The sequence below is a fragment of the Stenella coeruleoalba genome (genome assembly GCF_951394435.1).
Source record: "Stenella coeruleoalba genome assembly, chromosome: 14".
In the NCBI taxonomy this organism is placed as follows: Eukaryota; Metazoa; Chordata; class Mammalia; order Artiodactyla; family Delphinidae; genus Stenella; species Stenella coeruleoalba.
The window spans coordinates 57,218,717-57,242,866 of NC_137160.1; the positions used below are offsets into that span (position 1 = coordinate 57,218,717).

A 24,150-nucleotide genomic window follows, 5' to 3' on the forward strand; every position below is an offset into this window, starting at 1 on the left:
TGTGTTAAATGTAGGTGATTTTTCTCTGAAAAAGATGTGTACACGTTGTGGGCAAATTTGGAACAAGCTGGTTTAAACGGGCTCATGCAGGCATTAAAATCAGCACATGGAATCTAAGTGCTGTCGCAAGGAGGCTGCCTTCTCACGGTTGAATGGCAGTCGTTGCTTAGCGGGTGAGAGGTAGAGGCCAAAGATCAATGCCCGGGAGATCCGGGCAGCAAGCAGTGGCCTCTCCCCCATGTGTTCCTGTTGGTGAAAACCGCCCTGTGGTTCTGGAAGCACAAAGAGTGTACCCGGGAGGGCCGCTGATCAGCTTCCCATTTAAGGACTGGGAGTTTGGGGTTAGTAGATGCAAACTATTACGTGTAGGTTGGATAAACACCAAGGTCCTACTGTATAGAGCATAGGGAACTACGTTCAACATCCCAAGATAAATCATAATGGAAAAGAATATAAAAAAGAATGTTAATATATGTATAACTGAGTCACTTTGCTGTAGAGTAGAAATTAACACAATGTTGTAAATCAACTATTACTTCAATTTAAAAATTAATAAAAAAATTTTTTAAAATGTATTTTAAATTCAGGACCCCCGATGAGTGCTATCAAAACATTCCAGATGAACATAGAGGAGGGTTGCCCCTCTGTTTCCCTACCTTCCAATCCCTGAGCTGATGCAGTGCTAGCCATGTCTTTGTTTTTCCTCTTCGTTTCTTATAGAAAGCGGTTCCTAGCCTCAAGAACCTCACCATGTGGCTGTGGCTGTTCGGAGTTCTGCCTTCCCATCATGGATTTTAAAGCCTTCCTTGCCATTGGCTAGTCCCAGATTTTGTATCAATTACTTCTCCGTGTAGATGGATACCCGTCCACCTTTACTTTCATCTTCTCCTCTAGAAAACAATACCATTTGTCTTGGTCACATAAGATACTCTATGATTGAAGCAATGTTAAGTTTTTCTTTCCTTTTTCTCCTTGTGTGACTTTGTAGATTCTGGGTAAGATTAAGAACTTCAGGGAGTTGTGTGCAGTCTGACCCCAAGCCGCTGCAAGCACTGATCCCAAAGCAGATGACTCTGGTCCCCATTATCCCTCAGCTCGAGACTGATGTGTGATGTTCAAAAGTGAGAATTCTTTTAGCTGTACACAAATGTCGTCGCAAGTATGTTTTCCCAACTTCAACTGTTTTAATAAGTCATTAAAGGAAATACATTCAGCCATAACCCTCAGCTTCCCTTCTTTCTTGGCAGGCATCTGGAACTCACACTTAACAGGAATTCTCACAATCAGAATATCTATCAGGGGGCTTCCCGGGTGGCGCAGTGGTTGAGAATCTGCCTGCTAATGCAGGGGACACGGGTTCGAGCCCTGGTCTGGGAGGATCCCACATGCCGCAGAGCAACTAGGCCCGTGAGCCACAACCACTGAGCCTGCGTGTCTGGAGCCTGTGCTCCGCAACAAGAGAGGCCGCGATAGTGAGAGGCCCGCACACCGCGATGAAGAGCGGCCCCCGCTTGCCACAACTAGAGAAAGCCCTCGCACAGAAACAAAGACCCAACACAGCAAAAATAAATGAATTAATTAATAAAACTCCTACCCCCAACATCTTCTTTAAAAAAAAAAAAGGAATATCTATCAGGGAGCTGGATGTGTATGACCATGGGCACAAATGTAGTACAGTATAAAAAGTAAGAAAAATCAGATACCAGCACCATTAAATCCTTGGCTCTAAATTGCTTTCTTTACACCTGTCTATTCAGTACCAAGCTGTCAACGGAATATATGGAGGGAAATTTCAGCTTACAGAAAATAGTTAATTAGACCAAATGCATTAGGGACTGAGTGGAGGGTGCTCAGCGGAACACTGTGTTCCCTTGGCCATTAATCTAGTTTATGAAGAGCTGCCCCAGTGCGGATTTCTTCGTATTTTGCTTACAATACCTGCATCAATTGTCAATGTCAATGGCATTCTCCAACTAGGCAACTAGGCCAAAGCAGATTTTTCTTTCTTAATGTGACTCAAGCCTCCATTTTACTGGTGTCAAGAAGAGGCAGGATGGTGATCGATGAATCTGACGAACATGAACAATGTGAATGACCACTGAGTAATCAATCTCGCAGCTTTTCTTTAGTCGTCTCGGAGCAATTATGTGAATGCAGTTCACTGGGTGTGTTACTAAAACATAAGCTTAGGGATGTTAGCAATATTCATTTTGAGACAAAATGCCAAGAAAAAATAGTGACCATGAAATTCTTGAAGTTTCTATTTGAAAATAGGCTGTTCAGTGTGTCAGTGATAATCGTCACTGCAGAACTATTCCATTTTTAAGGACTCTTGGCTAATTTTAATCCAGCCACCTTCAGATCCCTGGACTTTCTGCATGGGCTGTGGGATAATTCTGATAGTTTAGAGTGAAACTATTCAGTATATGTAAGCCGGAGGCCACGTGTTGACTCAGTACTGGTGCCCCAAACCTTGGCAGACCTTATTATGGAAGATAAACAAGAAGTGTTTCCCACCTGTCCTTGCTTTCCACAGAGTGAACTTTAAATCAAATTTTTAGCTTTATGTCACTTGAGGGAGCAGTGGGAAGGGCTTTCAGGTGGAAGGAGGGCTATGATTAAAGCTTGCAAAGGGCTGAGAACAGATACATGGTAAACGTATTGGCTTTTTTTTTTATTCTTTTTTTTTAAAATTGTGACTGGGATTTAGAGTAGACAGCATTAGCTGGTGCAGAAGAAGGCATGTGATACACTCAAGGGTAAGAAGGGGTATATGTTTGATAAAGAACAGTTTCCTACCATCCAGAAAATGAATTTGGTGGGCAGCTCTTCGCCACGACAAAGCATCAGGGAAAACAATGTAGGTGGAACCCGATACACCGAAACAATAGTGGATCAAATACCATCGCCAAGTGCAGGAGAGAATTCTGGAATAGGAAAAAAAGAGCATCAAGCTTAGAAACCTTGCCTCTTCGCTGGAGTCAGGGGCCAGGGCCCCTCTCCGGGAGACCAGTGGGCCTCTGTGGACACCTCAGACCTGGTGTTACACTTTCGTTCCCATTCAGAGTGAGGCGGGGTTCCCAGAGACTCTTGGGTGCTCCAGGATCAAGGGAGCATGGGATGACTGAACCTCAAGTACCAAGCTTTTCCGTCTCGGGAAACTTAGAATGGAATGCCTGCTGATCTGTCTCTACTTTGATAGAAAACCAGTAGGAGAGGAGGTGGCTCTGGAGTAAAGACCGGTCATCAACCTCCTGACGTTCAGACAGTAGAGTGAGCTTTGCTGGATTCACTCTGCTCATGACCCTAAGCATCTTCATCAAAACTTGTGCAGATTTGAATTCATGCCCATCTCATCTGTGCTGACGGGTACGTGTTTGTGGGTGTGAGTACTTGAACTTGGGAGCTCCGTGGTGTTCTTTTACACTCATACTTTTCTTTCCATGGATTCATATGTAGAGTTTCTTATTTCAGAGTCTTTAAAGTACATATTTTACAGGGTATAGGTAAAACTCTTCAGGGGTTCATGAGAAACATAATGTGGTCAGGTACACGGTTAGAGGCCTCTTCAAGAACCAAGGCAACAGACGAGCTGAGAAACAGATTGCATGGCCCCAAATGCCCAGTGGGGAAGTGCGTGGGCTGAAACCATATAGCCCTCACCTGGCCATGCCATGTGCCAGGGCTGCACGCCATGGAGGGAGGGGCATATCTTTGCTGTTTGCCCTCCTGGGAGGTACAATTGAATAAATGCATGGTACACTCAGGTGGAAGCCTGGCTGAGAAGCCCCTGCTGTCAAAGGAAAAGAAGCCACTTCCTTCAAGATGAAATGGAAGATCAAAATCATCTCAATCCTGTGTGGGTTTATGAAATTAACTGGATACTTATTTACTCACTCATAAAGGTTTTGAGTGCCTCCGGAGGGCCAGGCATTGGACTAGGTGCTTGTGGGGTCCTTACTGTCATGGGCAGCACAGGATCGGAGGGACAGTCACATGAACAAGAGAAGTGATACTATTGAATCAGTGTTGTAACCAAATTTACAGAAGATGCTAACGGGGGGCCCAGAGGAATTAGAAATGCAACAGTAGTTACCAGCAGTTAGGGTGGAGGAATGTAGGTCTCCTTCAAAAGCCCTGTTCTTGAGCCTTCAAATCAGGAATTATGTGAATGGTACAGCCACCTGCTTCCAGTGATCCTATCCCTCGTGCAGCCTTTTATTCCTTTCTCTTTGGCTGTTTTCCCCTTATCCCAGGGACCAATACCCAAGCAATGAACCTCTACGGTCTAATCAAGCCCCATCAAAGGGTATCTACTGTGGGTCCCAATCCTTCAGCGCCACCTAAGAGAGAGATGAACTCATTGGACAAATGAGTTTATCCTAATAATGAGTCATTGTGTTCTATCCATTATGTCTCTGGGGTAACATGCATTTTAATGAGGCCCTCAAATCCTTAACCTAAGAGATTCACTCATGCAGGGGTGATAAGCTGGCAGGGAAGGTGTCTGGGAACAACTGGTCTTCGGTCATCTGAAATCACAGCACATGTGGAGACCTTTCCTCAAGCAAATGAAGTAATAAAAAGTTTATCGCAAGCCAGGAAAAAAGTTCCGATTTAAAACTACAGAGCTCAAACACTTATTAGCATAGTTTTTTTTGGATTCCTCAAAAGAATTACTAGGAAGGCCTTTGATGTATCAAATATTAAGCCTTTGATGTATCAAATGCTCTATGCCTGGAGGGATTAGTTCTGATTAGAAAATGCTGGTCTCTGGTCTCTCTCCAGGCCTTTAATGACTTGTGTATCCTTTCAATAACAGGCAAGTGGCAGCTGGCATCGTTTGGGGATGGTGCCGTGTTTGTAGTGGCGTGCCGTGTGTCCGTCCATCAAAGACAGTTCAGCTCCCATCCTGCTGAGGGAGCTTGGTGGGGCTGGCAGGAGGGCTTGTTGATCTTGGGAACGTTGTCCACAATATTATGACTGGGTGTTTTCATGCATCTTTTTAAGGATGCACACTCCTTTCTGGGTCCCTGGTGCTTATTGAACCTCTGTTTTCTGTCTCCCAGGAAGGAGGGACAACCTGGTGGCCTTCAGATACCTAATGCTTCTCCCTTTGTATGTGTCTTTCACCTGGGTTCTTTGGGTGTGGGGCAGAGCAAAACTAAAGTAGAAGGACTTTCACAGGGAAAACTTCTTAATATGACATAATGTGTTGGACCGCTTTCCCAGCTGAGTGGTGTATGTGAGGGCATCTGGGGAAGGACAGTGGACGCTGGGCAGGGCCGCGGGGAGGGAAGCTGACACCCTGATGTTGAACGGCCATTTGTGTCACATCAATCTTGGTTCACCTACGATCTGATCCTTAAAGAATGATCTGAAACAACTCTGCTTCAGTATTGTTCGGTGGTCATGCCCGTATGTAATTTTCACTCTGGAGGAAAATGAAAACATACCCTTCCAGGGAGAAGTTTGCCCGGTGTTCTGCAGAAGTGTTATTGGAGATGCTGCTGACGTGGGTCTCAGTGATCTACCCCCCCACCTTCTTCTGGCGGAAACCACTCTGGGTTCTGCTGTCCCACAGAGCCTCCACCCACAGAGAAAGCAAAAGCCAGAAGAGTTCCAGGTTTGGGCAACTCTCTGTGAAGGCTGCTGCTCACGGGCCTCCGCACGGCTTAGCTAAGTAGCAGGTCTCTTGCTAGCTAGATGCAGTGACTCCAGCTCTACCCTCCCAGTACCGCTTACTATTTTTGAGTGAACACGTTAAGCCATGCTTGGGTTTACGGCTCACCAGGTGAAGCGGGAATGGCGGATTTGTTCTCCCTAAATAACCGCTTGCCCTGCAGAGCGGGAAGCAGTTTTTTGCCTCTCGGTGAATGCAGGGTAGGTTTGTGTTACTGATGCCCCAGGAAGCAGCTGTTGGGTGGCATGAAAGCACCCCTCAGAGGTAAGTTAGAGCTCTGCTTGGTACTTTGGACTCATCATTTGGACAGTGGAAAAACACAATCTCCCTGTTGTGAAGATTAATTGAATAAGGGCTCAATGGGCCCACGCACATGCCCATTGCACATACCTGATGCTGATGTTAACCTGATATCAATGCATTTCAGCTGGGGATGAGAGCCAGCTTCAGCCTCCCTGGGAAAGTGCTGAGTGATGAGACTGTGCCCAGGGTGGAGGTGGCCAGGGTTTGGGGACTGATTCCAGACCTTTGGCAGATAGCTCTATTTTTCCTCTAGGCCTCAACATGGACTGGTGATTAAGAGGCCCAGATGCAAACCCTACTATCGAAGGGATTTCCTCCAAGTAATGGAATTACATGGAAAGCCTTTTTGAAATTGCAAGGGAGTAACATATTGAAAACCAAATTCTTATGCAACCAAATGATGACCTGGTCATCTCACACGTTCCCCAGAGCTTGTTGAAGATGTCAGACAGAGGATGTGGGCTGTTCGGGGGGCCCATGGCTGCGTTCCTCGGCGCCCGGGAGGACTTCAAGGCCCTGGGACCCGAGCTCCTGGGCCTCCCGGGGACTGCTGCCCCGTGCTCAGAGCAGCAGCTGTCTCTGCCGAAGCCTGTGCCCTGAGGCTTAGAGTGTAAAAACTGCTCCCCAAGGTGCCGCCTTTAAAAACAGCAGAGCTTCAGTGCTGACAGCCCCCGTCTTATTTATAGCCAACACTCACGCTAACTTGGAGCAGGGAAACCAAAGGAGTTGTTCTAGTTTACTGTCGAGCAAATCAGAGGCCCAGGCCCCACCCAGGCTGACTCCATCCAGCCCTGAAGTTGGGTCCTTAGATGAGTCAGGTGAGCAGCCCAGGCTAGGAGCCCCGGGAATCAGCTACAGGATTAGCAGTGATGATCCCCCATTCTCAGTATGACAACGGGCCATTTCTACATGAGGCAAGGAGAGGATTTCTGCTGCTTTTGCACTGCTGTCTCTAAAGAACGAGCCAAGGTCCACTGCAGCAGCTGGGAACCTGGGCATCCTTCCCGGGTGGTGAGCTTCACTCCCATGAGCACAGGGTCATTAGAGAGTTCCTGGCCCCTTTACTTGGAGAAACCCTATTGTGAGCACATCCCTAGTGAAGGAGGGGTCCTAATCTCGGCTACCCCCAGTGTAATCACATTGAAATACCCAGAAAATGTGGCAGAGGTTGATTGCATTTAATGGGCCTCCATCAGCTGCGAGCTCACAGGTTTGCCTGCATCACTTCAAAGCTACCAGTCTGAATGCCAGGCGGCCAAATGAGACCTGCTCAGCAAGTTAAACCCGCAACCTCATTCTTCGACAGCTGGTAGGTCCCTTGTGATGGTTTGCACTATGCAGGCCAACCGCAGGAACCCCTTAGATGCTCTGTTTCTCCAATGCCATATTCGCTTAGGAGGTTGGATGTGGCAGACATAACCTGTCTTCAACCACCAGATTGTTCAGACAGGCAGAGAGAATTGACTAGAAACCGTTTTCTTCTGCAAGTGGATCGTGGACAGAAGTGTTCTTGCTAAGGGGCTATCACACACTTGGCTATAACATACACGAGATTCCTCTCTGGCTTTGTAGTGACCAGTGACCTTTTCTGACCTATACCCATGCAAGAGTAATCTCTGAAATTTGAGCATCTGACCCAAAAAGTAGTTTTCGTTTCTTCGAATCCATGGAATCGTGGCATGTGGACTTTGAATCATTTTAGCTCAATTCCCTAGCTTCACCCCCGAGGGAGCAGAACTCCCCGAGTTTTGTCAATGATTAAAATACAAGTGCATATGCAGGCACGCACAGATCTGACTCCTGATCCAGTGCTTTTCCTATGACGCCACGATGCTTCCCATCTGACGTCTGATCTAACGAAATGAAAATGTGACATCCACGATGTATTTCAGGATAGGCAGCGTAGGCTGTGGTAACAAAACCCCTCAAATCTCAGTGGCTTAAACCACAAAGACTTATTGTTCAATCACCTCCCAGGCGAGGGGCAGAGAGTTTCACTCCTTATCATTGCTCAGAAACCGAGGGTGGAGCCCCTGGGTGCAGTGCTTGCCAAGGTGCTGTGACCTCATACATTCTAGGTGTTAACCTGGAAGCAACAGCCTTCACTTCTGCTCTCATGGAAAGACCTGCACGTGGGCCCTGATTGCAAAGGCCTAGGACTCGTGTTCCCTCTGAGCACTGAGGTTGACACCTTATGGGGTCTCTATTTTACAAGCCTTCAGGGCACACCTGCTCTAGGCCACGTACTGCATGAGCTGCTGAGACCATTAAGAGAAGTCCTTATGCTGGAGGACGCATTAACTGCAGGGAATAAGGAGTGTGGAGAAAAGGGGGTTAGACTTGTAGGAAGATAAGTTACAACAGGACAGATGCCATAACGAAAGTGCTGGTGGAGTCCTGTTCAGATAAGAGAACATAACACGACTGAGGAAATTGAAAAAAGCTAAAAAAGTAAGTGACATTTGAGCCGGGTCTTGAATAAAGACCAGTATATATTCCTTAAGAACACATTGTAGTCTCATTTGAAATAACGCCTTTGCCCTTGTGAATGTTCTCAGAGGTTAGCTTTAGTCCTGTAAATTTCTTGACAAAGGTTCAGCATTCTCTGCAGCCTCAGGGCAAGACATAGATTACCTTCCAAAGAATTGAGAAGTAATCCATGAGCACAGCTGTCTCACCAGTATGAGCTGAACTGTGTGACCCAGAAGGAGGTGGCCAGGGACCAGGTAGGTGCAAATAGGAAGTGAGCTAAGATGGTCATGGTCTTAACATAGAATCAGAACAGGATTTAAAGGAATTTGTATTTCCCTTGCACGAAAAGACCATCTAGAAGATACAGTTTAGACGCCCTAACTTAAGAATTTGAGATATTCCAGAGCTTGTAGCAATAGAGGAAAAGAATGTTAACTAAAATGATCCCAGAAAATCTAAGATTCGTTGTCACTGAAGCAAAAAATACAGCTCATGACAAGCATTTGTTTACTGAAGCCTTTCCCACTCAGGACAGCTAACAGTTAGCAGTTGCTGCTGCTTCATTTTCCCTTCCTCCAGAATAAGGAAAATTCCTTTCTCCTGTTGTCTTAGCAAGAACCCTCACTCAGATTCAGAGAAGTGATTTTAAAGGTGACGAGTACTACAAGCGTAATTCTAGGCACACACAGACTCATACTCAAACCACCCTCATTGTAGGAACCACCTGTACCTTTTTTTTTTTTTTTTTTTGCGGTACGCGGGCCTCTCACTGTTGTGGTCTCTCCCGTTGCGGAGCACAGGCTCCGGACGCACAGGCTCAGCGGCCATGGCTCACGGGCCCAGCCGCTCCGCGGCATGTGGGATCTTCCCGGACCAGGGCACGAACCCGTGTCCCCTGCATCGGCAGGCGGACTCTCAACCACTACACTACCAGGGAAGCCCAACCACCTGTAACTTTAACTTACAAACTAAATTATAAGCAACTGCAGAACTAGGGCTTGAACCCTGATAGGCTGACTTTCGAGCCTGAATTCTTACTCATTCCACTACATCTTTCATAAAATGCTTTAGCCTAAAGAAAAAGCGAGTGACAGTACTTCTTCCTTCATTAAAAAAAAAAAAAAAAAAAAGCTGGTAGGTTGGTTTTAAAGTAACTAGGCTGCAAGTTTTTTCTGCAGGTACCTAGGTGTATACAAAACTTGTCTTCGTTAAAAATGACTTGTAGGGCTTCCTTCCTTCGTGCCCTGGTCCGGGAAGATCCCACATGCCGCGGAGCGGCCAGGCCCGTGAGCCATGGCCGCTGAGCCTGCGCGTCCGGAGCCTGTGCTCCACAGCGGGAGAGGCCACAGCACTGAGAGGCCCGCGTACCGCAAAAAAAAAAAAAAAAAAAAAAGACTTGTAATATTTAGCCATTTTCAAACACTTCCCTCGGTCTCCGAGGACTTGGCTAAACAGATTCTGATAGATACTGAGTTTGTTTGAAGTCCGGACCCGCTGTCACTCTGCCACGCAAACCAGGTTCTTTTTGCCCCGACGCCCAGCGAGCCAAACACTCAACCTCCGAGGTTTGCAGCAGAGAGGGCTTGACGCACAAGCCAGCCGAGTGCGGCCAGGGGAGAAGCAAGTCTGAAATCCGCCTACCAGAAGCCGGGGCCTCCGGCGGGCATTTACTGGATGAGCTGGCGTCACAGGCGCAGAGCTCGTGCGGACCGGGAAAAGACGATAGGAAACAGCTGCGCCATCCTCGTTCTGAGCACGCGCAGCTCAGCCACAGGCCTCTTGCCCATTCAGAAACCGTCTTCCGTCCTCTGAGGTCAAATGTCATAGGGCACTCGCGCATGCCCAGTTGGAGGGTGGGTGGTCCTATCCGGTCTTAACCAGCTCAGCTCCAGCTAGGCGCCGCTGATCCAAGTTCCTGGAAAATAACTCCGGCAAACATCTCGTTTTTAGGCTCCGTGCAGCTCGGAGGAGGAGCGAGCTTTCTGCAGCGACAGTTAAAAGGACCTTGATAAGGCAAATGGCCTTTGATAAGCTTGTCAGGTGGATCACCTCTATCTTCGTCGCCGGTACCTTGTCAGTTCCCTGCGAGCATTTTAAAATACCTACTGATACTGACTACTTGACTACAGTCAAGATGTATCTTATCCGTTCTACCTTTCTCTTGAACTCTGGAATAACTACATGTAATAAGTTGCTACTCACATTAGCTTTCCAGGATAGTATATTTTCTTAAGCTACTTAAGCTTTTTAAGAAGCCATCATTGACCAGCTGCCGGTAGAAACTTCAGGTGAGTTAGGAGGGAGGCGTTTTTTCGTAAAAACTTTCTGTTGTACCTTTTCCTGTCTATTTTGTTAAAACACTGGTCTTTTTGATGGAATTGTAGGTATTGGAACCTAGAGGCACGTTCTGCGGCCCCCATCACTCACATATGCATAAGCTGCAGGACCTGTTTCTGGACGCCGTGTCACTGCTGCCTACACGCATCTGCCACCACTCTCAGCAGGGACCCTGCACAAGCCTGCATGTTGCACACGGCAGTGCAGGCCAGGCTTTCCCACAAATCCAGTGTCTCTGGAAAAACAGAGCTGCTTGAAGAAGCTATCAGAAGAAGAAGTTGCCGAGAAGCAACGAGGCTCCAGTCAGAAGTTCCTGAGTGGCTACTGATGGTGAGTGGGGATGAAAGGTGAGGTGGGGGACAAGAATGCAGAAATGGGGTTCCCAGCATGTCAGCCAGGCTGAGGGGGAAATCCTCTGCTTTTTCCAAGGGTATAGGTGAGGATGCGTCAATCAGAGAGGATGTGTTACAACAAAGTAGTTTTATGTGGCACTGCACTAAAATGAAACTATGCTAGCTTTGACTTTTCAGTGTATAATAACTTTGGCTGTTCAATTGATGGGTCATGTTGTCTAAATGGTTGGAATAAAGGTGATGAGGCAGCCCTGCGCCCCATTTCGGTAACTTTTGGAATCCCTTGTTTACCCCAAATTCTGGAGGGAGCTGTTGGTGAAACTAGCACAGATGTCACAGGCAGCAAAGGCTTCAAATCCCACCTGACGGTCCTCAGGCCTCCAGAACAGCTTCGTGGAGAATGATAATTACGTTGATTGAATCCTCATGACTGAGCTCCTTTTTCAGCTGCTTTGATTTATTCTTTTGAGTATAAACGAGTTTTCAATGAGCATTACAGAATCGGCAATACCAGAGAAAAAGAGTGGCAGTAGGATGTATAACTCGAGATGCTGTTCCAAACAGCTATTGAATTCCTTGAATTATTCGCGTTCTAAAGCCCTGTCCCACCCTCCCTAAACCCACAAGCAGTTGTGATTAGGGAGGAAGACTGGCATCACAGAAAAGCTCCTGGGTCTCCTGGGAATGTCACCCTGACCCTCGTCTAAGTAGCAGCAGCTTCAAGCAGTAGAGCCCCGTGTCGTGTCTTGCCCGTGATGATTTCTTATATGATTAGAGTATAATAAATAATTTTGAATGAAGCTTTCATATCCTAAAGTAATAGCCTCTTAACAACAGGGTCACCAACTAGTCCAGGTTTGTCCAAGATTTGACTACTGGTCTTGACACAAAGTTCAACATCCGGGAAACCCCTCAGTCTGGGGCAAACTGGGATGATTGGTCCCCCTCCTTAAAAGGCATTTAAAATGCATCTTCCCTAGGATCCAATGTGATTCTGTATTTGTTCTGTGGTCTAGAGTTCTTGTTACATCCATATTCTACAGGCAGTCGTCTGCATTATCAGAATGGCACCAGGGAACGCACCTAGCTGAAGGGAGGGCTGGGTATGTGGTGGGCAGGGGGCTTGGATCAAGTTTGAGAGAGCAGGAAGATTAATGTCATATCGGAGTCAGACTGCGTGGCTTCTTTTACGCTATAAATATTGGATGAAGTGCTGATGTAACCTTTCCTGCAGCATGACATGGGATTTGGCTGTTTTTATGGCTCGTGATTAAAGTAAGAAACAAGTCTCTGATTAGATTATTCTTTTCTCCCCACAGACCTCTGTCCTTCCCATTTCCAAGAATGCTATTTTATTTATACAATCAATCTAACTCAGACTCCAACACCAAAATACATGGGTCACAACCTAGAAAATGTATCCTGAGAAATATTCTGTTTATTCTTTGCTCCAAATTATTTATAAGCTCAGATACTGACTTTGATATGCACTTCAGGGGAATAAGAAGAGCTGAGACTTGTAAATTCTGCTTCCTTTTAAAAAGTATTATTATCTGTGTGTGGTAAAATCCACTTGAAGTTCTCTTGAGGTTGCATAAGAAAATAGATGGGTTTTTAATGATTTTAGTTTGTTGCAATTGCAGGTAGCTAAATACAGTCGGCTGAAAAGCAAATTGAGCTCTAAGGAACAGAATTCAATCTATTGGCTTTCTCCTTCTGGTCTGTCCTACACAGTAATTTAATTATTTGTGAAACTTTTGAACTCAATTGACTCCCATGGAATTTATCCACATTGGAGGGTGTTTAGTGTTATACTCATTGTATCTTTTGGGCTTGGTCCAGCAATTAGCAACTGGGCTTTATTTAGTCATAAAGAACTAAGTATGTTTGAAATGCTTGTGTGCAGTGTTTCATGTCTTTAAATTATGTCTGTTTTTAAAATTCAGAACATTTCGTCTGCTTATTATGCTGAAATACGGTAGAACTATCAGGTTCAAATAGAGGGAAATTTTTTTTTTGTCTCTTGTAGCCCTTTAGACAGATATATTGGGTGGGAATTTAAAAATTCAACTGTGAGTAGAGCTCAAAATCAAAAAGATCCAGTATAAATAATATCAGAGGGTGAGCCCTCATAAATCAGCAAGTCTGATGTGAAAAATAGGTATAAGTTTAAAATCTTGCTCTGGCTGTTAGATGCCATCTACTGGCCGTAATTACTGTCTGATACAACTAGCCATCGTTTCAACGCAGAGGGAGAATCCTCAGGACCTGTTGTTAAAATTCAAGTAGCATTATAGGGCGTAGTCATTTTGTGCAAATCAGTCACGGAATAAGCATAGCTACATTTTGAAATTCAGATTGCATTTTGAAAAAAAAACTACTATGAACTTAAAGTCTTGTGTAGATTTTACTTGGTTTTTAAAAAAATTCTGGTCTTCCAGGAATATCTGAAGAATATCTGTGTTACAGGACCATCTAACTGCTGTTGATTCTACAACCTAGCTTTTTTCCAGATGTATTATCATGTACAGGCATCAGGATATAGTTCTATGGTCATTGTACCTTAATACGTTTTGTAAAATCGGTCAGATTCCAGCTATTGTCTGTGTAAAATGCGGCAGGTGCCAGCTTAGATGGCTCACGTGCTATTGATGGACACACACAGGCTCTATCTGCGTTTCTACATTTAAGAATGATTAGCACTGGTATCCAGCGTAGAGGAAGTTAAATATATAAACCAATCTCTTGCCCTTCACATCTATAGATTCTAGCACTTGAGTAGGAGGACTGTGCTTGTGCTCTAGGTAGGAATAATAAGGTACAGTATGAACAAAGGAGTTAACAGTTCCTTGGGTATCTTAAATTTGAGGGAAACACACATATAGAGTATTCTGCTAAAGTTCTAGAACTGGTGTTGCTTAACTACAGCCAGCAAACTGGATCCAACCTGCCCCCTGTTTTCATAAATGAAGTTTTATTGGCACATAGCCATGCCCATTTGTTTACACATTGTCTAAGGGTCCTTGTGCATTTCTAGGCGGGCTGAGTCATTGAGACATACCCCAGGGCCCAAAAAGCCTAAAATATTTACTTTCTGGGCTTTCACAAAATTTTTGCTGATTCCTGTTCTAGAAACTTAGACTCTTTATTTCATTAAGGCTATCTTCTATTTAAAATTCTAAATCAGCGTCTTTGCTTCAAGTAGCAGAAACTTTGCCACAACTCTGGCTTGCCGTGAGAGATGGTTCCACCCGAAGGGAGGGGGGACCCAGGCTGCTCCAGGACAGCTCCGCTGGATGGCCCGGGCTGGCCGGCTCCAGGCTCCCAGTGACAGCCCAAGGCTGCCCTCTAGGGCCTAGTGCAATGGGAAGGTTTGTTCCTGAACAGAGCAGAGGGGCCTTTTCCTTCCCCTTTTGGTGTCCAGTGGCTGAAACACATGTAGGAATGCTGGTAATAAAATTGACCTTCATGTTCGTTAAGCTAGAGCTACCAGAGGCTGTGGAGAGTCGTGCTTTCTAACAGTTTGGCGAATTGTCAGCAGCTTTGCATTGTGCAGACCATAACCACTTAGAACAACTTCACGTGGCCCAAGGATCAGAGGGGCCAAAGGGGGAAGCAGTCGGAAACATTGGGCTGGCCAGAAAGTTTGTTCAGGTTTTTCATAGCATCTTACAGAAAAAACTGAATGAACTTCTTGGCTAACCCAATATATGAAAAGCAAAAGCCCACTTGTCTTTTTTAAAAAATAAAGGCAAATAGGCCAATTGACAGGGATTTGGGGAAGTGATATTTTCATATACTATTATAATGTGGAAAAGAGATTCAGGAAACCCCTAAAGGTGATTTTTCAAATGCCCCATTTATACTTGAGACCCTTCTTTTTTTTTTTTTTTTGCAGTACGCGGGCCTCTCACTGTTGTGGCCTCTCCCGCTGCGGAGCACAGGCTCCGGATGCGCAGGCTCAGCAGCCATGGCTCACGGGCCCAGCCGCTCCGCGGCATGTGGGATCTTCCTGGACCGGGGCACGAACCCATGTCCCCTGCATCGGCAGGCGGGCTCTCAACCACTGCGCCACCAGGGAAGCCGAGACACTTCTTTTTGTTAAAACTACCTACATTGGTGATAACAATGGAAAAAGTAGAATTTATATAATTTCTTTCAAGGTCCTTTTGGAGGCATAATCATTTACCCTAGAACATGTTCTATGGTAAAGAGAGGGAGAGCTATCATTTACCTCCAATTTTAGTGAAAAGAAAGACAAGGTTCAGAACAGGATGTGTCAGAGCTGAACTGGGTTTGGACGACAGCTGACTATTTCCTGGCTGTGTGATGTTGGGGTAAATTAGCTCTTGGGGTTAAAAAGTCTCTAAGCCTCAAATTCTCTCAGCTGTAGAACGAAGATACTCAAAGATGTATGCGAAACAGCTAACACAGTCCCCTCCCATGTGTGCAGTAAAACGTGAGCCGTGGTGATGAGTTACTAGATGTGTTTGGGGACCTCAACACACTGTATGTAGTTTCCTCGTTTTAATACTAACTTGACTAGCCCAGTTGTTTGAACCTCAGCTGTAATTAGAATTACCTGGGAAATTACATACATACACACAAACCCCTCTGACTGCCTGCACCCTGCCTCACAACAGTCAAATCGGGATTTCTGTTGTGTAAGACCCAGGTATCAGTATCTTTGGTTCTGACATTTCCATTAGGTTCTTTTATTGTTTTTTTTTTTAAATAGTTTCTATGTCTTTGTGGAAATTCTTCTCTTCAGGCATGTTGTCAGTCTTTCCCACTAGATCCTGTGGCATCTTTTTTTTTTTCTTTTAAATGTTATCTTGGAATCATTTTAGATTCACAGAAAAGTTGAAAGGACAGTACGGAGGGAGCCTGCACACCCTTCACACTGCTTCGTCTGATGTTCACATCGTGCATAACCAGAGTCCAATCACCAAAACTAAGAAATTCGTAGTTGTACATTATTGTCAAGTAAACTACAGACCTTGTTTGGACATCACCAGACCTTTCCAGCGATGTCCTTTTTCTGTTCCAGGATCCAGTCTAGGGTCCCACCTTGTATTTAATTGTCAGGTCACCTGAGCCTCCCCAGTCAGTGACAGTTCCTCAGTCTTTGTCTTTTATAACCTTGACACTTTTGAAGGTACTGGTTTTGGTAGATTACCCTCGATTTGGGTTTGTTGGGTGTTTTCTCTTTAGACTGAGTTTATGCGTTTTTAGCAGACACTGCAGAAGTGATGCACTTATCCCAGTGTATTATAACAGGGGCCCATCATGTTGCTGTGTCTTACATTGCTAGGGATACTACCCTTGATCACTTGGTAAAGGTGATGTCTTCTGGGTTTCTCCACTGTGAAGTTACCATTTTTTTTCTTTGTAGTTAATAAACCTCTTGGGGAGAGACATTGAGACTAAGCGAATAGCCTGCTTCTCCTCAAACTTTGTTCACTGACTTTAGCAACCGTCGGTGGGCCTTGCCTGCAACAATTCTAACTGTTGTGTCGAAGGATAATTTTCTGTTTCTGTTATCGCTTCTACGTTCATTCATTAGAATTGCATAAGAAGGCTGTTTCTTTCCCCCCCATTTATTTCTTCAGTTGCCTGTTGTGTCAGTATGGACTCATGAATATTTATTTTATTCTGTGGTTTATAATCTAACACCATCGTCATTTATTTTGTTGTTCAGATGGTTCCCGCCTCGACCGTCAGCAGCTTTTTCATGTTGGTGCCTACGCCTTTTGACATATCCCGTCCTCTCTGAGTACTTCTTTCTACAAGATGCTCTAGTTTCATCTTGTATTTTCCCCGCCCCGTGCCTACAATCAGTCTGTTCTGCAAGGAGCCCTGATTCCTTCTCTTGGAGAATGGAATTTAAAAACCAAGACCTGGGCTTTGAGCGTGCTCATTGCTGCTGTGGTGCCCTTGCCTCCAGGTGCTCTCAGTGGATGGAGTTTGGAAATACGTGTATGGATACTAACCCATCTCTGAATTTCCACCTCTGTTTGCCAGATACACCCACACACGTTCATACGCATGTCTCCCGTTCCCATCCAACACCTCAGGGTCGTTCTCGCCTTCCTCCGTTCCTAATTTGTAACTTTCTTCTCTGACGGTGAGAAACTTGTCTCTCCTTATCAGCCCCAGGACACATATAAAGTAGTTGCAGAATTGCTGACATTTTGAGAAACACATTTACTAAATGGAGTTCAGTATTTGTGTGCCGTTCTTTGTGTCTTTATCCTGTGGCTTCTTTGTCAGAGTTCTTTTTAAAGTCCCTGTCTGGTCATGCCCACGCAATGAAGCCATCTGGGTCTGCTTCCTATAACTCTTTCCTATTTGTGACCATAGATCACATTTTCTTGTCCCTTTGGTGTGTCTTATAGTATGGCTTTTATTTGAATACTTTTTTTGTAAAAGAATGGTAGAAATGAAAGTAAATAGCATTTACTCCACATAAAGACACGTCCCTTCTTGGTCAGCCCGCTGGAGTGAGGGGACGGGCTGACTCAGTCTGACCTTTGGTTGAGCTGTTCTCAGCCTTGTGGCAACTTCACTTTGGTTCAGTTCATCACCAATTTCAAATGCTCTAAAGCAGGATCAGCACTTGTCTTGCTAAAGGGCCTGAGAAACAGGCACTGGTGACATGCTGGGGAGCTCTTTTGCTTGGCAGCTGAACCGCCAGCTTCCTGGGCCGCGGGAGATTGTTCTCTGCTTTCCGTCCTAGCTGCTGGCTGCTCCGGATCCTCGGGGAGGTTTTGTTCTCTAGTCCTGCCCCCTCCACACACTTCCTGGACCACTGGAGGGCTCTCCCGCCCTGCCGCCCAGCACAGCCTTACACTCTGTGGAGGCCTCAGATACCTCAAGGGTATTTGCCCTCCTGTTGCCTTTGGTGGACCCGTGTCTTGCGCTTGGGGGGAGCGTTTCATGCTGTCAGGGGATGGCTCTCAGATCTCTGATGCTGCCCCTGCCTTTGATATGCTCTCTGTGGTAGGCAGGATAATGGCCCCCCAAAGATGGATGTCTGAATCCTAATTCCCAGAAGCTGCAAATACATTAGATTACATGGAAAAGGGGAATTAAGGTGGCGGATGGAATTAAAGTTGCCAGTCAGATGACAATAGATAAGAAAGGAAGATTATGCTGGATTATCCCGGTAAACCCAGTGTAATCACAGGGGTCCTTCAAAGTGGGACAAGGAGGCAGGGGCACAGAGATACCATGTGCTGGCTTTGAGGATGGAGCAAGGGTACCACCAGCCAGGGATGCAGCAGCCAGGAGAGGCTGGAAGAGGCCAGGCGTGGACTCCCCCCTTGAGCTCCAGAGTTTACGTGCCGATTTACACATTTCCAATACTTAGTTCCTGAGTGTTTCTTTATTTAAGGGAGAGGGCGAACTGTGTTCAGAAGTCTGAACTCCTCACTCAATTAGTGAATGAGTATCGTTATCAGTAAAGTTAGACTAACCCAGGAGGTCCTCAAAGGAAGCGGCAAAGAACAAAGTATCTAGGCGTTGAAGAGATTTCAAGGTCATGAACATAGAGATGGTCCAGACTCAGTTACCCTCTGCAGAGGCAGAATACGTCTGCGGAGGCCCATCCCTGAGTTCTGTGTGTCCCTCTCGTCCTTCGGCATTCCCCAAACTGTCACGTACTTCCCCAACCCTCAGAGCAGACATTCACAGTCACCTCTGGTGGACCACATCCATGCTGGTTGTGCCCTGCAGGTCCTCCCAGCGGGAGTCAGCTTGTTCTCAGATGGTGGCTTGGCAGGCAGGGTCAGGGCAGCAGCAGAGCTCAGCAACTCGGTCGTTGTAGAGCCGTGACGGTCCCCACTGTCCACCTGCCATAGGGGTTTGAAATGGCCTGTCTGCTGGTTAGGGCACTTTGACCCCAGGTCACAGAAAGAAATGGAAACCCTTGCTGTATGGTCTCTCTCTCTCTCCCTCTCTCTCTCTCTCTCTCTCTCTCTCTCTCTCTCTCTCTCTCTCTCTCTCTCTCTCTCTTTTTTTTTTGGTATTCCGAGATAACTTTGGATGTCTGTTGGTCTTTTAAGCTAGGATATAATATATTGATTCGTTTTCTTTTAAGTCACATTTGTTTACGTAATTGCACTGACTTTTATCCCAACTACAGTTTCCCAATCTCTTCTATCAAGCATTTAGAATTTCTTGGGTTACTTCTGGGAAAGCTAACTTCTTACATGTGGATTTCCCAAGGTTTACATTTAAGAAAATCCTATTGAAATAGAACCTGGGAGCTCCTGTAACAATAATTGTTACAATGTAATTATATAGTAAAGTGCTAGCAGCTAAGAGCTATTGAGTTCTTGCCACTTGCCAGATTCAGAACCATTTATTTCATATCTAGTGTCTCATTTAATCCTCAAAACAAACCTTGGAGACACAGGAATGCTTATTTTCCCCCATTTTATATATGTAGAAACTGAGGTTTAGCAAGTTGTAGTTGCCCATGTTTTTAACTGCTGTAAGATGTGGTCTCTACCCACCAGGACGGGCATGATTGGTTCCATTAGACCAAAATTTCAGAATCAGGCATTATTTTAAGTGGTGGATAAGATATAGCTTGGATAGCTGTATAAAATGTAATTTCTCTAAGTTTTGGGATGGACTTAAACTTCTGTTTCAAAACTAACCATGTTTCATTAGATTGTTGTTGTACAGGTTTTTGTATTTCAGGGGCATGATTTAGCTCTTGGCATATCCAACGCCATGAAGCAAGGAAAGCTTGTTATCATAGAGTACCATTGTGTGTATTAACACGCCCATTAGAAAAGTTTCCTCAGAACTAAAGGATTTATAACCCTCATGCTTAAACAGAATCAGGCTGGAGACTGCAAAAGAGCTGTCGTATGGTCTAATTTGATGGACACTTCCTGGATACTTTGAGCCTTAGGGCCTCTGCTTCCAGGAAATGTATAGATAGACACTCAATGAGGGTACCTTCAGAAGGCTCATGTCCAAGAACCTGACAACATAGCCCACTGGAGACCTTTTTTCCTCCTTTTATCACTCAGAATCTGCCCAATAGGTCAGTGGTTCTGGAAGCAGCTACTAGCAATGACCCATGACAAGTTTCCACCAGTTCCTGGTTTCCTATAAAGTAAGAACTATGTACTTGGGAACATCTCTGTTAGAATATTTGACTAATGAGTCCTATGTTCAGGCCCCAGGCTTTGCTGGGAGAATGTCTGGAGTCTGTGATCATGAGTTCTATCTCAGTTCTCCATTGCTGGAAGAAATATTTTCATATTCCCCTCCAGTTTTCAGTTCTGTGTTTTTTGCGTCATGTTTGAATTCCTTTGATGTTTCTCTTACAGTGATGTTGTTTGCAACCTAAGTAAACCCACCTGGATTCTGGATAATAACTCGTATCTTACTGTTTTCGTTCGTTAATATTCATATATAATGACCATGATTCTCAACAGGGGGGCAGATGTGCCCCCATGAGACACATGGCAACGTCTAGAGATATTCTTGATTGTCACACATAGAGGACAGAAGTATTCCTGATATCCAGTGAGTAGAGGCCAGGGATGCAGCTAAACATCCCACAATGCACAGGATACCCCCGAACAGAACGATTTGGCCCCAAATTTCAATAGTGTCGGGGTTGAGAAATCTTGGCTTAGGGAAAGCACTTCTAAAAACATTGTGTTTTTAACTTATGCTTAATTTTAGTTTGTCTACATATAGATTTTCATCATGCATTAATCTTCTTAATTAAATCATGCTTGTTTACGTTTCAATTAGCATTAAATAACTTTTCCTATATTCATGGCTATAGAAAGATTTGTTCAGATCTCTATAAAGACTATGATGACAGTCCCTTTGGGGCAGAAATCTTAAGTAAAATTGATCTGTGCTCCAGGCACAAGAAACAGCAGGAATCTGGGTGCTATCACTGTGAATATTCCAAATACCAAGCTCCTGGAAGCATAAAGCTAGATCATAGGGTACCAACAAAGACAGATTATTTGGAAGACATAGACGCAAAGTGTATCTCAGTCCAGTCCCAGAAGCCAGAGAGGTCAGTGGGTGCTGCTCTGTTTCCTGGGTAGCAGAGGAGGATGATAAGCCAAACGACAATATTGCTGCAGTCGAGACTGAAAGAAGGCAGTTCACGAGTGAGGTGTTCATTTCAAAGGAGATCTTCACTATTGATGGAGAGACTGCACTGCCAGCCAGAACCTGAGCTGCTGCCGGTTCAACCAAATGTAATGAAGGAAGGAGATGAGGGATTAGAGAGAGCAGCGCTGACAGACGGCAGTTTGCGAAGAGTTGAATCAGCATAAATTATATCTCATCAGTGAGCAGGGAGGAGGGAGGATGTGCTCCAGGGCTCGGCTCACCACTGAGCTGGCGCATGCACCAAAGCACAGCCAGCAAACCGCCAGGTGTCTTTCAGCGTTGGACTCAAGTGCAGGGGTAGAGAAATGCCTTGGTTGGAAAGCCACCTGGATTACAAATCGTGGGTAGACGTCTATTGGAAACAATACAGTACTAAAAGACATGAATATTTGGGATATTGGAAGGCCTCAATCATAGACTACAGACAACCACAAGAAAAAATTGCTGATAACTAGATGTGACTAATACACAGATACTAGTTGTAAGTATCTATATAACTAAATACTTCAAGACTCACCAGTTCAAAATCAATCCACCTGTTTAATAGTGTTTGAAATAAAGGTAAATATTATTTTCTGAGGTTGAGGAGAGTTCACCTAAACCACATATGAAATTTTCAAATAATCAGATTTTTTATCCTGTAGATTTGAAACTTGCTTCTTGGAGATTACATAATTAAACATTAACGTTAACTTTCCAAAATTTCATAACTATCAAGGGAAATAAAAAGTCAGCCTGTCAGCCTTAACACATTATAATAACATACAATACAAAGTAATATAACAGGTATGAATAGACATATGAATGACTGGGAGTCATGGTAATTATTGCTTTGGGGGTTAAGTAATGGAAATATGACAAATATCAGGTGCGTGTGAAGTAAAAATCGTTTAACAAAATCTCTGAGTGAAGATTTTTTTCATTGCTTTAAAAACCTGTTCTAAGTTTTCTTCAGTGTATTGAAGCTTACAAACCAGAACCCAGTCAGAATGTCCAGACCAGCAGATGGTACTAATAGGAAAACCAATGGTCCCTGAGATTTTTCAAGGGAATTTAAAAATTATAGAAGGGGAAAATTCCAAAGTGAATGTCAAATAGGTTAAAATCTTGTACTTCCATTATGTACATCAAAGCAAAGGAATGGATTTGGGAAAAAGGAATGTAAGGCCTATGACATACCCTCCTTTGTCTCTCATTTTGAATTATTATTGAGTGTTGGGCAAATTTTACAAGCCTCGAAGATTGTTTCTAATCCACAAATACGTTGTCTCAAGCTTCTGCGAAAACCAGTATTAGAGATGCTGTCGTAACAATTGTTCAAACTGGACAAGCAGCCAGTGGGTCATTACTCACGGGGGACCAGTAGCACAGCAACGGGCTGACTTTTGCAAGGAGCACTTTGCAGCTCAGAATGAGTTTGGTTGCCCTCCTGGACGCTTCCACCATTTGAGGGTTTTGTTGTGAAGGCAGAAAACAGTATTTAATATTTAATGAAGTCATTCTCTGCTGATGTTTCATGGCAGATGTGCTCTACTTAGTAGACTGTCGGAAAGAAAATGTAGAGGCAAACGCATTAACAATTATCAGACATTTTCATAGCCTCTCCCGAGGTGTCTCTGAAGGGTAATTACCTTGTGCACAAGATGGAAATGAAATGGGGAAAACATTTTTGTGCAAAAGTACAAGAAACGATTATACTGTTGGCAGGAATCCTAAGCTCCAGATGCATTATTTTTTGCTACTTCCAGCTTTCTTCTTCCCTTTTTATCCAGATGAGTTCTGCATTATATGCATTATATGCAGAACTTACAGGACTTACAGAGGAACAATAAGAGACTTTAATAATTCATATCTGAGAGGAGTGAAAATAGAAGGGCACATCTTATTATGAGGACATCAAATAGGTTACTTATTCGAACACATAGAAAATGCTACAAACTGTTCTAGTTCCTACTAAGAAGGCCCATTCTTCTCTGTCTTGGAAATTTCTGATATTGGAGGACCCAAGATTCTTGGACCAGAACCCCTTCATTGCCTAATGGTTTGTGCCCCTTTGGAGTTTAATGAAGATCTGGACATAATTTTGTCAGCTAGCAAGAGGAGAAAGGGAGGGGAGGAGAGAGGAAGGAAAGAAGCTAGGAGAGTCAGAAAGGTCATTTCCCCATCATGCTCTGGGCGTGCTCTGATGGGAACTGGCAGCAGACTGTCGCCCCAGGAAGCAGCGTTGTAAGTGGCCTCAGCCCAACATTGTTGAACAAACTTAAAGTGTGTGCTGCTTCCCCTGGACCACACTCTGTCATTTGAATCTGAAATGGCAGCTGCGTCAAAACAAGTTTGCATTATGTAGACCTAATTCCAATTTTTAAAATGCTGACTCAAAATCCTATGTAACCAGCAGCAATCAATTATATTTGTCAGTTTCTCTGAATACGGTTTATGAATTTCTCAACACACCAGGACTAGATTCCACGCCGCCACATGAGAGAGAAGCTGTGTGTTCTGAATCAATAATAATGACCATTTACTGGACTCGCAACGTCCAACAGTATGGCAGAACAGACATGAGCGGGGGATTGCAGGGGAGTGTTTTGTCAGCTGAAGTCCTGCTGGATTTGGAATAGATTCAGACAAACACACTTGTTCAAGCAGTGTTGAGCTTGTGAGCAAACAAGGGGAGTCTTCAGTACCAAAACATGCAGACATAAACAAAATCCCCAAACAAGAAAAAGGTGAAGGTGGGCTGAAAATGGACTTGAACATAGGCAAACCCCAAATATGGATTCTTTTCCTGGAGTCCAATGCCCACCCCAGCAGTGGATTTGGAATTTAAGCCAGGGACCC

At 44.6% G+C, this 24,150-nt stretch overlaps 1 long non-coding RNA gene across 1 annotated transcript in view; it reads left to right on the forward strand.

Moving 5' to 3' along the window:
- Nucleotides 1-10,360: 10,360 nt before the first annotated feature.
- The window catches only part of LOC307197341, an 84,158-nt gene continuing 70,368 nt past the window's right edge, over nucleotides 10,361-24,150 (forward strand). Inside the window, exons 1-2 of the long non-coding RNA XR_013831391.1 lie at nucleotides 10,361-10,746; nucleotides 10,843-11,125. This is a non-coding gene — a long non-coding RNA (uncharacterized lncRNA). The remainder of the gene's footprint in view (nucleotides 10,747-10,842; nucleotides 11,126-24,150) is intronic.